Source organism: Lolium rigidum, chromosome 6 (genome assembly GCF_022539505.1).
Source record: "Lolium rigidum isolate FL_2022 chromosome 6, APGP_CSIRO_Lrig_0.1, whole genome shotgun sequence".
In the NCBI taxonomy this organism is placed as follows: Eukaryota; Viridiplantae; Streptophyta; class Magnoliopsida; order Poales; family Poaceae; genus Lolium; species Lolium rigidum.
This window is the reverse complement of record NC_061513.1, coordinates 184,352,841-184,366,026: the sequence shown is the minus strand read 5'-3', so window position 1 is coordinate 184,366,026 and position 13,186 is coordinate 184,352,841. Positions and strand designations below refer to the sequence as shown.

The following is a 13,186-nucleotide window of genomic DNA, read 5'->3' as shown; positions in this document are numbered from 1 at the left end:
TTCATCTAAAGGTGTATATGATGCCCCTCATAGGGGGCTTCACAGCGCTTTGGATTTTCGGCCGTCAGATCGAGCTGACATGGCGCGATCTCCACCGTCGATTTCGTCCAGGGCGCGAGGCCCTCCCATGAACCCGCGTTTTATCCACGGGTCGTGTGAAAGCCCGCGCGGCCCGTTCGCTCCGCTCTCACCCGCCTCGCACGACCTCCTCTCCCCCTCGCGCCCCTCCCATCGCCGCCGCCGCCGCCAGCTCCCAATCCCGTCGCCCCCTCCTCCTCCACAATCCCCTGCAGCGCCTCCTCCTCCAATCCTCCCGCTCATCCTCCCCCAATCCTCTTCCAATGGCGGCCGGCCACCAGCCCAGAAGCTCCTCCTCTAGGGCAGGGACGGCGAGTTCCTCTTGGGGAGGGCGGCAACCGCGTGTCGTCGGACGGCGGAGATGGCTGGGGCGGGCGGGAGAGCGCCGGCGGCAGGGAGGCGCACGGGGGCGGGCGGGCGCACGGGGACGGCGGCCGGGAGATGGAGGGCGGCGACCGGCGGCGGGGAGCAGCCTTGGCCGCCGGAGACGCGGAGGCAGAAGAGTGGCCGCGCCTGCGCTCGCTGGCCGCGGATGAGCGGCGGCTGTCTGGCTCTGAAGTCCTCCGTTTACCTCGATACGCCTGCCGGTGAGAAGGAGGACGGGATTGTTGTTGCTGCGTCCAACCTCCACGTATAGGTTCATCATCTCTCTCTCTTGAAGATCTTTTTGCTAGGCAATTTCGTGGGATACTCCATCCTCCACCTCTTCTTTGAAGGACACCACCAGGCTATCCCTCTCTCTCTCTAAAGGAATGGAGAAATCTCATCTTTTTTCTTGCGCCGATCCATTTTGCTGTTCGTTCTATCTCCCCAGGTGAGCTCTTCCTTCTCGTTCCTCCCTCCCTATTTCAGTTCCTCTACCAATAGAGAAGAAGGGGGCTCTGCCAAGCCATGGACTTGCTGCCACCAACCCTCACCGGCCCACTCCCTCCTCTCTCTGCACCCTCGTGAGCTTTCCCTTTTTTTATTTTGATTTACTCTCGTGGTCACCTCCCTTTCAGTTTGTTGCCTGCGAACTATTTGTTGTTATGCCCGTGCAAGCTGCCTTTTCACATATTTGTTGGTAGACACATGTAGGTCTGTATACTCCTGGTCATGTTGAAGATCGAGGGTTTGTATAGCTTCTAGACCAAGAAGCTGAGAGGGGCTTTCTTCTTCGAGCGACAACGTGCTGCAGACTTTCTGATCTGCTATGTGTTCTTCACCAAATCCTCCAGGTAGTAGCTGCTCTAACCTGGTCTACTGCATGTTAGAGTGGGATATATCGTATCGTTTAGTCATGGTAGGTGCTCTTTTTTATTTTGCCCTAGAAAGAAGAGGGCCAGCGACACCTTCAAGGGCAGCAACCAACATTGAGAACGGTATGCTCTACTACTGCTCATGGTCTTGGTTATAGTGATGTAAAAAAAAAGGAATTTCAGCATGTCATTGACAGGTATATTTATTTTCTAGACAGGGTGCCAGTGGAGGTTAACCTCAGGAGAAGTTGCTGCGAGGTACATCACAGGCTCGACAGGTTGTAGGGTGAGTGGATGTCCAAAAACTCGCGGAAGTTGCTTGCTTAATCTGCAGTCGCACTGAGTGTTAGTTTAATGGCTCAATATACAAGAGAAATCAAATGAATATGTTTAGTTTCTAAACTTTTCTTCATTTTTTTCTTACGTGACGTACACATACCGTATCAACATAAACGGATATACATAGGCTGATATGGGTTTCAGCGGACCCAACACAGGAAAAAAGAACCAACTATGACCCTTCAACTTGTTTAGGGGAGAGCACCGGAGCAAGCCTCGTGGGTGAAAATCTAATGTGGGTCTGTGAGTAGGGCAAGGACGTGATGCATATGATAGTAGATGGAGGGAAAATGACACCACTCACTGAGGCTTTCAGAAAATTCTATCGCTAAATCTTATTAGGACACCTTTAAAATAATTGAGTATCTGATATGGACAACGTTTCAAAAAAAAAGAGTATCTGATATGGACCTACTGGAAATTACCTTTTCTTTGGTAGGGAATTGAGGGGATTTTATACCATGGTAGCAGCGTTTACATTATCACTTACAACCAGCTCATGAAGAGCTTCAGGAACATGCCCACTCAGGTACCACTAATACCCTGACATCTAGCCAGAAAATGATGTGCTACAGATTTGTTTTTCTTCCCTATACTATATTGTAGGCTACAAACTCACTCAAAATGTTTTTCAGAGAAGAGATACCTTAAAAAAATCCTCCAGAATCTGCCTCTGTACTTTGTTGAGTTCCTGATTGTCTCAAACCACACATTGGTGTTATGAGATTCAAGAACGACAAGCGTTATATTTTTAATTAGTTCCAACCAAGTGACACAAACTTTGCCTTCCGTTTTCTTGGTGTCCAGGCAATGTTGTAGTTGCACGGGTTCATAGATGACTACCTGGCCCAGGTGGCTTGAGGAGACCAATCTGGCCTATTTTGGTATCGTATTTTCTGGATGGTTTTGTTTGGTATCCATAAATAACCAGTGAACCTATACTTTTTTCATGCAACTTCCCTGTACTGTTTACTACTTATATCTATGGCACCATAAATATATCTATTTCTGGATTGTTGCTCTTATCCATGTGCTTCAGTGCTACTTATTTTTTATGTTTGATATGTATAAATTTTGTATTCTGTATGTGAGGAAAATTCCCTGAACCAGAACTCCATACTATTAGGGGGTTGACATATTTTCTTCCTACCAGATTAGTGGTTGATGGTTACAATTGAACATGAGAATGTATAAATACACAAATGTTTTTTAACAACCAAACTATCATATGAATGATTCAAGATCCTATAGATAGCCAATGTGATGAGTTCTCACCCTGTAGGATCTTATTTATAGGAAACATGCTACTTGCCTACTTAATCAACTCAGAAAACCATTTCTTCTCTGTTGTCACATGCTTTTTTTTTTTGCGGGTATGTTGTCACATGCTTTAATGTGATGCGGTAGAAACTATGGCATTTTTGGTCTTAGTTCTGTGTATTGAAGGTACTAGCAGGGTGAAGGGTTACAATTATGTATTAGGAAATTCACTGTGAAAATTTAAATAAGGTTTCTTGTACACCAATTTCTTTTCTTACATTGAATCTTCATAATATCATTCTTACAACTAATTTATCGCTAGGTACTTTTGTGGTGCATTGGTTATGTCATGTTTTGCCGCATCGCTAATAAGGACCATGGAATCACGGTCGGAATGAAAAGCCTCATGCCAAGGTTCCTATAACCAAAATCCAATAAAAATACTCCTAGAAAGAAAATGGCTCGCAAAAAATATTGTTAAGAAAACCATGAAACCGGCCAAGGAGCATTAGGAAGATCGCAATGGTGGTAATGAGGCTTTGTCAGTTGGTTCAGAGCATGCATCTGGTAAGTGTCACTATGTTCCTTAGTTCCTAGAATAAATTTCACAGCGGTTTGCAATGTCTACTACCGGTCGGCAATTCAGAGCATTACTACATTAGATTTGTACTGATTCACTGTTTTGTAATTGTTAACTGAAACATTTATACTTGTAGGAAGATGCAGAAATATGTAGTATGAGCACGCTTGTACCGATTTACTCTTTCGTAATTGCTAACTGAAAGCATCAAAGTTCTCATGGATTGCGTAGGAGGTAAGCTTCAAATGCTTGGTACATCTCGGTCATGTAAGTCAATTTGGTCATGCTTTTTAAATTTATACCTTTCCCCTTTTTGATTTTCTTGCCATGGTCTTCCAGGTTGCTACAAGAAGTTTCTTCTATGTTTTTGTGCGTGCTATTAACTACGCTTTGTCTACTAGGTAGCCCCGATTCATATAGGTTATTTCTTGTTCTACTAACTATCACGTTATTTTGAGTTAATGATCTGTACGGACTTCTTATGTCAATGGACAGATCCATAGACAGACGCTCGCACCGCCGCCGCTTGCCGTGCCGTCCCTTGGAGGAGTAGCTTGTGAGCTCCGTCTGTCCTGCACCTATCTGACGTGTTGTGCTAAAGCGCCTGGCATCTTCTTCCTTCTCATCATCATTGATGGCGCGAGGACGCCAGCCATCAGTACACCAACCTGTTCTTCTCCACCTCTTCTCTAAAGGAGACCTACAGGTTCTCTTTCTCACACACACATTATCTCCAAGGGAAAATTTGCTACGGAACACCGTTATTTTTTGGTCTTTGCCAAAACACACCGCTAAAACGTGTCTTTGCCTAGTACCATTATAATTTTGCGTACGTTTGCCGAAACACACTATGTGACCCAAAACGGAAAGTTTGATAATTTCTGCTTAGGATAACCATCCCCGTCATGTTTAGATTGTTTATTTTGGTAGTTAAAAAAACTTTGGCCCAGCCATCCGGTTTGGGATCAATATAGATAAGGCGTGACTGGGAAACAATCTGGGCAGAAATCATCGGGCACCCATGCTGTGTAGCATCCATGGCCGCCAGCAGATTGTTGTTCAGCGCGAGGGTGTCGGTGAGTGCGGTCGAGGGCGCCAGCGATGGCGGCCGATAGCGCCGGTCCCCGGACGATCGTATGCATGCTCGCCGGTGGTGAGAATCAGATCAACGGCAGCAGTTCCTAAATCTCGTCGCTGATAGATGCTGGGCTTCCTCCCCTTCGTCCCTACACGTATGGAAGAAACCCAAAGTCTGGTTGTTTTCTTTTGTGTAGACTAGATGAGAAGCAAAACCGGTTTGATTCTCAATAATCTAGTATTTTCGCAATAAAAAAAAGAATATATCCGTTTTGGGCCATATGATGTGTTTTGGCAAACGTATCCAAAATTATAATGGTATCAGGCAAAGACATGTTTTAGTGGTGTGTTTTGGCAAAGACCGGAAAATAACGGTGTCTCGTAGCAAATTTTCCCTATCTCCAACCTTTGAGGCTTGCTTATTTCATTGACATGGCTCAGAGTCTTATCCCTTTTCTTATCAGGCTAGCCTACTATTTGAACCCCGTAAACATGCCATGTGCTACTAGCTCTTGCAGTATTTCAGGTATGATATAGATTTTATCAGTTGCCATGCTCGTATTGAGTTAAACCATTTTAGTATCTGAAGCTTATTTAACTATGCATCGAGGATACATATATATGAATTTCATTGGCATCTCATTAGATGTCAAAATAATTTATGTATTTCTATACATTTGTTATGCGATTCAGAGACTTGGTCACTTGCCCTTAGATTTTAGTTGTTTCGTATGAACGTCAAAAAAATGACCCAAAGATTAGTAGCAAACAGAATCACAGCAGGAAATTAAAATCCTTGATGTAGGTGGAGCGATGTCTTGACCATTGGTTGAGCAGCGAGGCAGAGCTGCGGCCGTGAGGGACCGTTATGTCTCCATGTACATGGTTGGCATATGATGCTCGACTGCTTTCTCATCCACCTCAACTTCCGTTCATGGGTGCCAACGTTTTCCGCACTCTTACTTGCAGGTTTGTCGCTTTGGCCCTTGCTTGATTGGTCTGCTATTTCATAGAAAATGTTTCAGAAAGTTCAGTTTTCAGAGATTTTTATATATGCAGGTAATAAAGTTCTGGCCATCCGCAGTATCTTTGTTTGAGAAAATATTTAGTATAACACCGAGATACTAGATTTTTGGTTGCAAAATAATTTTGTCAAGATGTTTCTCTACTCGCTTTAGGGATTTCTTTCTTCCTTTGTCACCCGGTCGGTGGTCATCTTTTTAGTTTGGGTTGCTTTGTCTTTCCGTGGTTTTTGATGTGTTTTCTTTTGGGCTGCTTTGTCTTCCTGGCTCTCGTGACGTTTCTTTCGTTTCTACTTGGCTCGTTTTATCTCTCATTTCATTATACCAATCATTGTGTGAGCTATGAACTTAAAATCTTTCATTTTAGATTTCAAGCATTTGCAGTGAATGTTTCGCTGTGGAGGAGAGGGATTACTATAAACTCTGGAAATACAATGGTATCAGGCTTATGCTGATTTCTACATCATTACTATATTTGTGAAGTATGGGGCTTAAGCCGGTTTCTCCATCACTACAATATTTGGGAACAAACACAAGGTACAGTTGGCAGATGATTATATTTTTCCTCTCTGATTTGGATACATCTAGATAATGAAACATCACAATGTGCTTTAAGTTTACAACCTTTATTCTCAGGCTGACCATGCTTTCTGTCAATGAAATTTCCAGAGATTGCTTCTTTCATGGATGATGTGCTCGAGAAAATTTACTATTGCAGTATGTCCCATGTTTCTTAGTATGTACACAAATAAGATTAGTCTACGAGTTTGTCATACACAAATTTATCTATTCGTAACAGGGTAAAACAATTACACCACCTTTGATCTTGCATGTCTAGAAATGGATTATTTGAAGGAGCTTTTTAAAATGGTATATTGTTGCTGATGCATTTTTTACAGGAATATTATTCTAATTTAGTATTCGTATTGTCAAATACATGATAATAAAGCCCTTCCTGCGCCCAGTAAAGCACCATTTATGGAGGATACCGGAAAAAAAGAGTAGAACGGGAAGGAATCTACTCTATTCAAATGAATTACCATTTTGTTAATAAAGCACCCCATGCGCCATTATTCTCGATTCTAATAGCTGATTGTTTGACCTGCAATTGAAAATGATCAAATTACCGCCATCAACACCAATGTTCCAATGCATTTTGTGGTTCAGTTTTTTAGTCTTCCACTGCAGTACTCTTTTAAATATTTATGTTTTAGATTTGAATTTTTTTGTGATTTTCAGCTGCACATGTTGAAGAATTACCTGTCCAGGTCCCGCTTGCTGGCATCACCGGTTGCCGAAGCTATGGCAGTCTCATCACCACATGTTTTACTCGCTACAGTTTGTGTTGGATTTTCCCATTTTCTTTATGTGTATACCTATTAATAATTTAATATTTGCTCAAGAGGAACTTGCAGAACTCTTCTCTCTCTTGTCAGTAGTTTGCAACATCAATAATCTGAATTTTCAGCCATACTGTTTTATCTCATGATGATGCATGTTTTAGATTCAGGAAAACTGGTTGACTGTGTTTTAGTTATTTGAGAGGTCGATCAAAATGTTAGCGTGTATATCAGGTGAGGCAAGTTTGTTAGGCAGTGAATGCAATGACAACCTCAGACTACTCCTTTTCCCCTCTCGGTATTTTGACCAGTGACATGAAGTTTAGACTTCAAACGAATTTAATTGAGGCTAGAGTGGCTTTTGCGCCTAGAACCTGTAACAAGCCGGCTCATGAGCTTGCGGCTAAAGGTTTAGGTGAATTTCAAGGAGACCATGTCATTTGGACTATGAACTTCCCTGGTGATACAATCTGTTGGGTGACCGGCGATTATGTCGTGTTTTAGTGGAATACGAGTGTTCCATGTCAAAAAAAAAAATCATCAGTTGTACTTATTGTGTATTAAGTTGGGACTTTGGGTGCCTAGAGCAACTCCTTCATTTAAGTCTTGCATAATAATGTGTGTACTTGGTCAAATGCTAAATAAGTAAATGTGCTATCATAACTTGGTCTCTATATATTTTCTGGGTTTGCAATTTATGAAGTTCCAGGGGTTACACATAGCTTGGTAATAGAACACCAAATGCCTAGGTTCATATGCAACTTCATTTCGGCAAAAGATTGATTCCTTTACTCCTTGATTTGTACGAAAGCACAAGGCATAGATCTTATGCTTTTTACTATATTGTGGTTGCACAATGCCACCAACCTCCTCAAGTTGTTTGATCTAATTATACATAATATGTTTGTTTTCTGCTACAAACTTCTGAACTACGCAATAGTTTTACCCATGTATCTGTCCATGTTATTGCTCGCCTATTCTGTAGTTTCATGTAACTGATCCTAATTTCAACCTAAAGACATTGTTTTGTTAAACTAAGGAATGTGCTATTATGTTAGCAGTTAATTTTTATCGCTATCATGTAAAAAATGTACATCGACACGAGTTTCACGGGATTGTGCGCCAAGGCGCACATCTAAATCTAGTATGGATAGCAGGGGCACCCTGTTTTTCTTCTCCGCCTACTCTGTTTCCTACATGAATGCAACTAAGAACATAAATACATGTGGCCATAACCTCCTCAAGATTTGTTTCTTTTAATCTTTTCGAAAACTTTTATCTCTTTTCAACCCTTAAGCCAATTGACATTTCCTTTCACCGTTGACTAAAATGTGGCAACAATTGGTTTCAGAGGGAGCGATGCGAAACTCTGCTGGTTGTTACCATTAGGGAGCATACTTTCTCGTTCCATGGTGAAGTCAGTCGGTGGGGAATGTCATTGATGTCCGGATCTCAGGACTAGGTATGATGGTTCTAGTCTTTGTGGCGACAAGGAATTGGCTTGGTAGTCCGTGACTAGGAGAAGTGGCATCGTAAGTGGGGGCGTTAGCACATGTGAAGTTCACAGTATTACCTCTCAGGGTGAAAATCCAAGATCTGGCCTTAATTTGTTGTGTCTAGCAATGATCTTGTTAAAGGAATTATTTTATGAGGAGGACTTTCTCGAGGTGAAAACCTAAGATCTTTGATCGGACGACGACGGTGCTTGTGCACCGTTTCCTTCTTGAAGACGTCGCTTTTGGAGGAGCTGGACTTCTGGTATTGTCTTGGTGGTGTTGGCGTTGCCGCTTCAAGAAATAGATTTTTTTGGTTGTGTGCATCTGTAATGCTGCTAGAGCAATACGTTATTGCAGAGGCTGGATGTAATTGATATCTTCGTAATATTAATACATGCTCCTTATCAAAAAAAAATGAGAATAAAACACTACAACAAGGCGTTATTTTCTATAGCTACTTGAATTCTCGGTAGAACAAGACAACATTACATTAGATAAAAAGTTATTGGAACATAATCGTACCCCTTCACTCGTGAGGGTTCTCTCCCGTCGGCGGCCGCCTCCGATCTGGCCACCTTTATGGCCTTCGATCCAGGAAGTTCGGCGGATCGCAGCTCTCGTCGGCGGGAGGGCTCCGTTTCCCAGTTTTGAGGGCTTCGTTTCCCGTCTTTAGGGTTTTTGTTTGTAGGGGCGGCTCTCGGGTGATGGTGGCACCTCGTGCAATAATGTTTCCCCGGCTTCAACCCCATCTCAATGGCGACGTCGAGAAGCTCGTGGATGTGGTGTGGTCTTCGAGGATTTTGTTTGGCTGTGGAGATCTTCGGATCGTCAAGGAGCTTCATCGGTAGTTCATCCTACTTCTTGTCTCCGGGACGGATGTGGTCTTTTCGACCCGTTCGGCGACTTCCTGTTCGCAAGCAACAACCTCAGGCCAACTTAGGGAGGAGCGGCAGTGGCGGCGCGCCGTCGACACGGTCTGGAGGTTGAAGATGAAGGGCTTCTCAAGTATTTCATTGTAATTTTCGTTTTTTCTGGACTGCTTTGTACTGTTAGATGTTTCTTTTAATGCCGGTATTCTATTCGCAAATAAATAAATATATTTATTAATAATTTTGTAAATTAACTGAGAAATACTAAGATTTTCTTAGTCGACTTAGAATAGACATGCTCGGGGTAAAAAGAGGCAACGGACATATTTGAAATGAGATAACTAAAAGAGGGTAAGAAGTAGAACACACTCTTAATTAAAAAAAAAAGGATGTAATCCTAAATGCAGTGATACAGCCTACAAGGTAGATGTGACTATTATGCTCGTGTTTGCTAAATCTAAATCGAGTGAGATACTTTTTAAGTCTCAGTCAATTCTGAATTTAGTCAAATTAGATAAGTAGCACTTTGCTATAAATTGATTACACCAAACTGAAATTGCACCTTTCCTGACTCGATAAAGTCTGAAAGTTGCTTTTTTTTCCGCTAAAATTACACTTCTGCAAATGAACACGAGACTAGTATAATCTCAGTCGACTTGGACATGTATATATGAATGCCATAGACAGACTCATGTCCAGCGAATCACTGGAGGTTGAGCAGATGGATCAAACATAGGTGTTGGCAATGTCGGCGAGGTGTCCGGCCAGCTCCTCCGGCTTGGAGAGCATGGCCATGTGGTCGGCGTCTTCCATCTCCCTGACCTCCGCCACGGGAATGCTGGCGATCATCTGTCTCTGGTACTCCTCGATCATGGCCAGATCCTGTTTGGCGACCACATACACCTTGCTGACCGCGCCGTAGCGGTCCGCGCTGAACGGCGGGTGTTGCTTCTGGTCGGCGACGTAGTAGGAGCTCACCCGCGCCAGGCTCTGTGACAGCGTGTAGTCCTCTTCCGAGCTGAGCTGGTACAGCAGCCGCCGCAAGAACTCGGGCCCGAGGAACACCGACGGCGGGGCGTGCCCGTCGTCCGTCACGGAGTCCATCCAGTCGAGCAGGGGCAGCTCCTCGATGGCGCGGGTGCGCGGGCCGGCGCAGTCCGGCATGAAGGCGGTGACGAACACGGCGGCGGCCACCTTCTCCGGGAGCTCCTCCGCCGCGAGCGCGACGCTCATCCCGCCGAAGCTGTGGCCCACCAGCACCGCCCTCTCGCCTGGCGGGAGGGCGCGGAGCGCGTCGAGCAGGGGCCGCGAGTAGTCCTCGAACGTGGGCGCGTCGCGCAGCGGGCGCGCGTCCGCGCCCGAGGCGGCGAGGTCCGGGGCCTCCACGCGGTGCCCGGCGGCGCGGAGCAGCGTGGCGACCTTGTACCAGCACCACCCGCCGTGGCCCGTGCCGTGGACCAGGATGATGCGCTTCGACGCCGCCGTGGCGGCCGCTGGCGCGGACGAGGATGGCATGGCCGAGCAGTGGATGGAATGGATACCGGGTATGCTTGGCTAGCTGCAGGCCCGGCCCTGGGGCAGGGCGAGCAGGGCGGCCGCCCTGGGCCCAGAAATTTTAGAGGCCCAGTTCTTGGGCTATGTATTACTTTGCTCCTTCTTCAGGTACAAGGCGTACAAGGGCCTATCGGCAGTAAATAAGCGCAGGAAATAAGAGAGGCCCACTACCGCAACCAGACTAAGGGTTCAAGAAGATTGAGATGAGATCGATCGGTGCATGTATATACGTACGTGTACCGTGTACGCTTCTGTTAAGTGCAAATCGCGAAACTGCCGACCCTAGAAACTGCTGCTCGCGGATGGCCGCCCTCGCTGTCTCCCGATCAGAGACTGCGGGGAAACATCGGAAACGAGCACGGAGAAGAAATTGGCCATCAGGACGGTGCGACAGCCCACATGTATTTCTCCGATTCTTCCCATATAAGTGGCCTATTCTATGCCCTAATTTCTGATAATTGTAGATCGTTCTTGGATTGATGGTGATAAACATTGTGTTTTAGTTGTTCCAAAGGGATGATTGATAAGGAAGTGTTCATTATTTTGGAATATACAGTATATCATTGGGTCTGTGATCTGTGAGTTCAACACGTGATGATCAGTAAGCATTTGTTGACTTAATCTAGTAATTGTGTATCTTTGCACTTGTTTCTAATTACTAATTATTTCTTTACATGTCGATGTCGTCATGTTATCTGGAAAGTGCACTGTGATATACTAAGCTATTTTTGAGGTAACATTATGCATTACTTCATACTCCCTCCGTCCAAAGTATAAGCCAGGTTTTTTTGAACGGTGTTTAATGCACTATATAACAAATTATGTGGTTTCATAATAAATAAATAATATTGTTGCATTGTCTTGCAAATCTCTTTCAATTAATATATATATTTATACAAATTTTGAGAACATATTATAAGTACAAACCATAGTTAAAGTTATAAGTTGTTGACCAACAATATTAAAAGGCACCTTATATTTTAGGACGATGTGAGTATAATGATTCATTTTCGATACTCCTATTAGGGGCCTTAGATTCCAGTTTCGCCCCGGGCCCTCGAAACCTCAGGACCGGCCCTGGCTAGCTGCTTGGTTTCTTTGACTCTTGATGCTACGCCTATGGGTTCATTTATGCGGCAGGGGAGCTTGAGAGGCGCGGTATTGTCACGGCTGATGCAACGATATCACTGTTCATGCGGCGGCTTCAAGATAAGTGGCTGACACTCGCTCATGAACTTCCTACAGTACACTAGGCTCGGGTCAAAGTTTGATGCTCCGCCTTTTTCTGCATCGGTAGGCTGCGAACTGCGAATAATGGCTGACACTCGCTCATGAATTTCCGTTTTAAAAATAAGGTGCACGCATATTTTAAGATGAACTTTAACCATAAAAATTGAGCAACAAAATATTGATTATATTATATGTAATTAGTATCGTTGGATTCGTATTGAAACACACTTTTCAATGATACTAATTTTATGCAAACAACGTTTATCTATTTGAAGTTATTTTTGGTCAAACAAAAAACACGTAAAACAAGGACGTCTTATTCTTTGAAATGGAGGTAGTAATACATAGGGAAATGCTCCAATCCCCCCGGGGGATCAAGCTCTCGCAACCTCCTGGTGGGCGTACGTTCGATCGTACCGATCGTGCGGGTTTCCTTCGTCCACGTGGCACAGTATCATCTGCAAGAAATATCTAGGCCCAGCCTTATCCTCCCATGATTCGTTCCTGGCCACACACCGCCACGGGCAACTCCGTAGCTTCTACCTCGCGAGCCGCCGCAGCTCCGGCCATGCGCACCGCCACCCCAGCCATTCACGCCTCCCTCCCACAGCTCCGCCGCTAATAGTCGTCGGAGGAGCCCCGTCACCAGTAGCCATCGGAGGAGGCCCGCCGCCGGGAGCCCCGTCACCAGGAGCCATTAGAGAAGCCCTGCGAGCGGCCGCCGCCTGCCCCAAACTCGTCCTCCTGCTGCAGCCACGGATATCGTCCCCCGCGGTCGCCGGCTCCCCTGCCCTGATCCCCTCCACATCCTTCGCTCGCGCACTCCTCCGCCGAGCCGCCGTTCTCCCGCGCCTCCCTCTCGCTGGTGTTTGCCCATGCCATCGCGCCGCCTACCTCCTCCTGCAGCCACCCCATCGTTGTCGTCGGCCGCCTCCGAGCTGCTACCTTATGGGCGACGGGCGTTGATACATGAGACTAGCGGAGTTGCTGCCGGCGGCCATCGAAGTTGCTGTCATGGGTGACGGTCGTTGCTACCGGGAGTTTGCTGACTTAGGTCTCTGGCGTTGCTACTGGCGAAAGCCGGTTTTGCTACATTAGCATAA

General features: G+C 45.3%; 1 long non-coding RNA gene and 1 pseudogene across 14 annotated transcripts; one reads left to right on the top strand and one right to left on the bottom strand.

Annotated features, from left to right (window-relative positions):
- Nucleotides 1-599: 599 nt before the first annotated feature.
- LOC124666999 lies at nt 600-7,011 on the top strand. 14 transcript variants are annotated; one of them, XR_006991119.1, is made up of 13 exons: nt 600-1,295; nt 1,389-1,439; nt 1,531-1,602; nt 2,095-2,184; nt 2,463-2,539; nt 3,238-3,482; nt 3,632-3,729; nt 3,835-3,896; nt 3,991-4,201; nt 5,037-5,098; nt 5,378-5,541; nt 5,962-6,131; nt 6,264-6,411. It is a non-coding gene; the product is annotated as an uncharacterized LOC124666999 (long non-coding RNA). The 14 variants fall into 14 exon arrangements; XR_006991121.1 differs by adding an exon at nt 6,863-7,011 and having other exon boundaries at nt 2,095-3,482; nt 6,264-6,311; XR_006991113.1 differs by adding an exon at nt 6,834-7,011 and having other exon boundaries at nt 2,095-3,482; nt 6,264-6,311.
- A 2,930-nt stretch (nt 7,012-9,941) lies between these two features.
- LOC124663622 lies at nt 9,942-10,814 on the bottom strand (annotated as a pseudogene).
- Nucleotides 10,815-13,186: the final 2,372 nt, after the last annotated feature.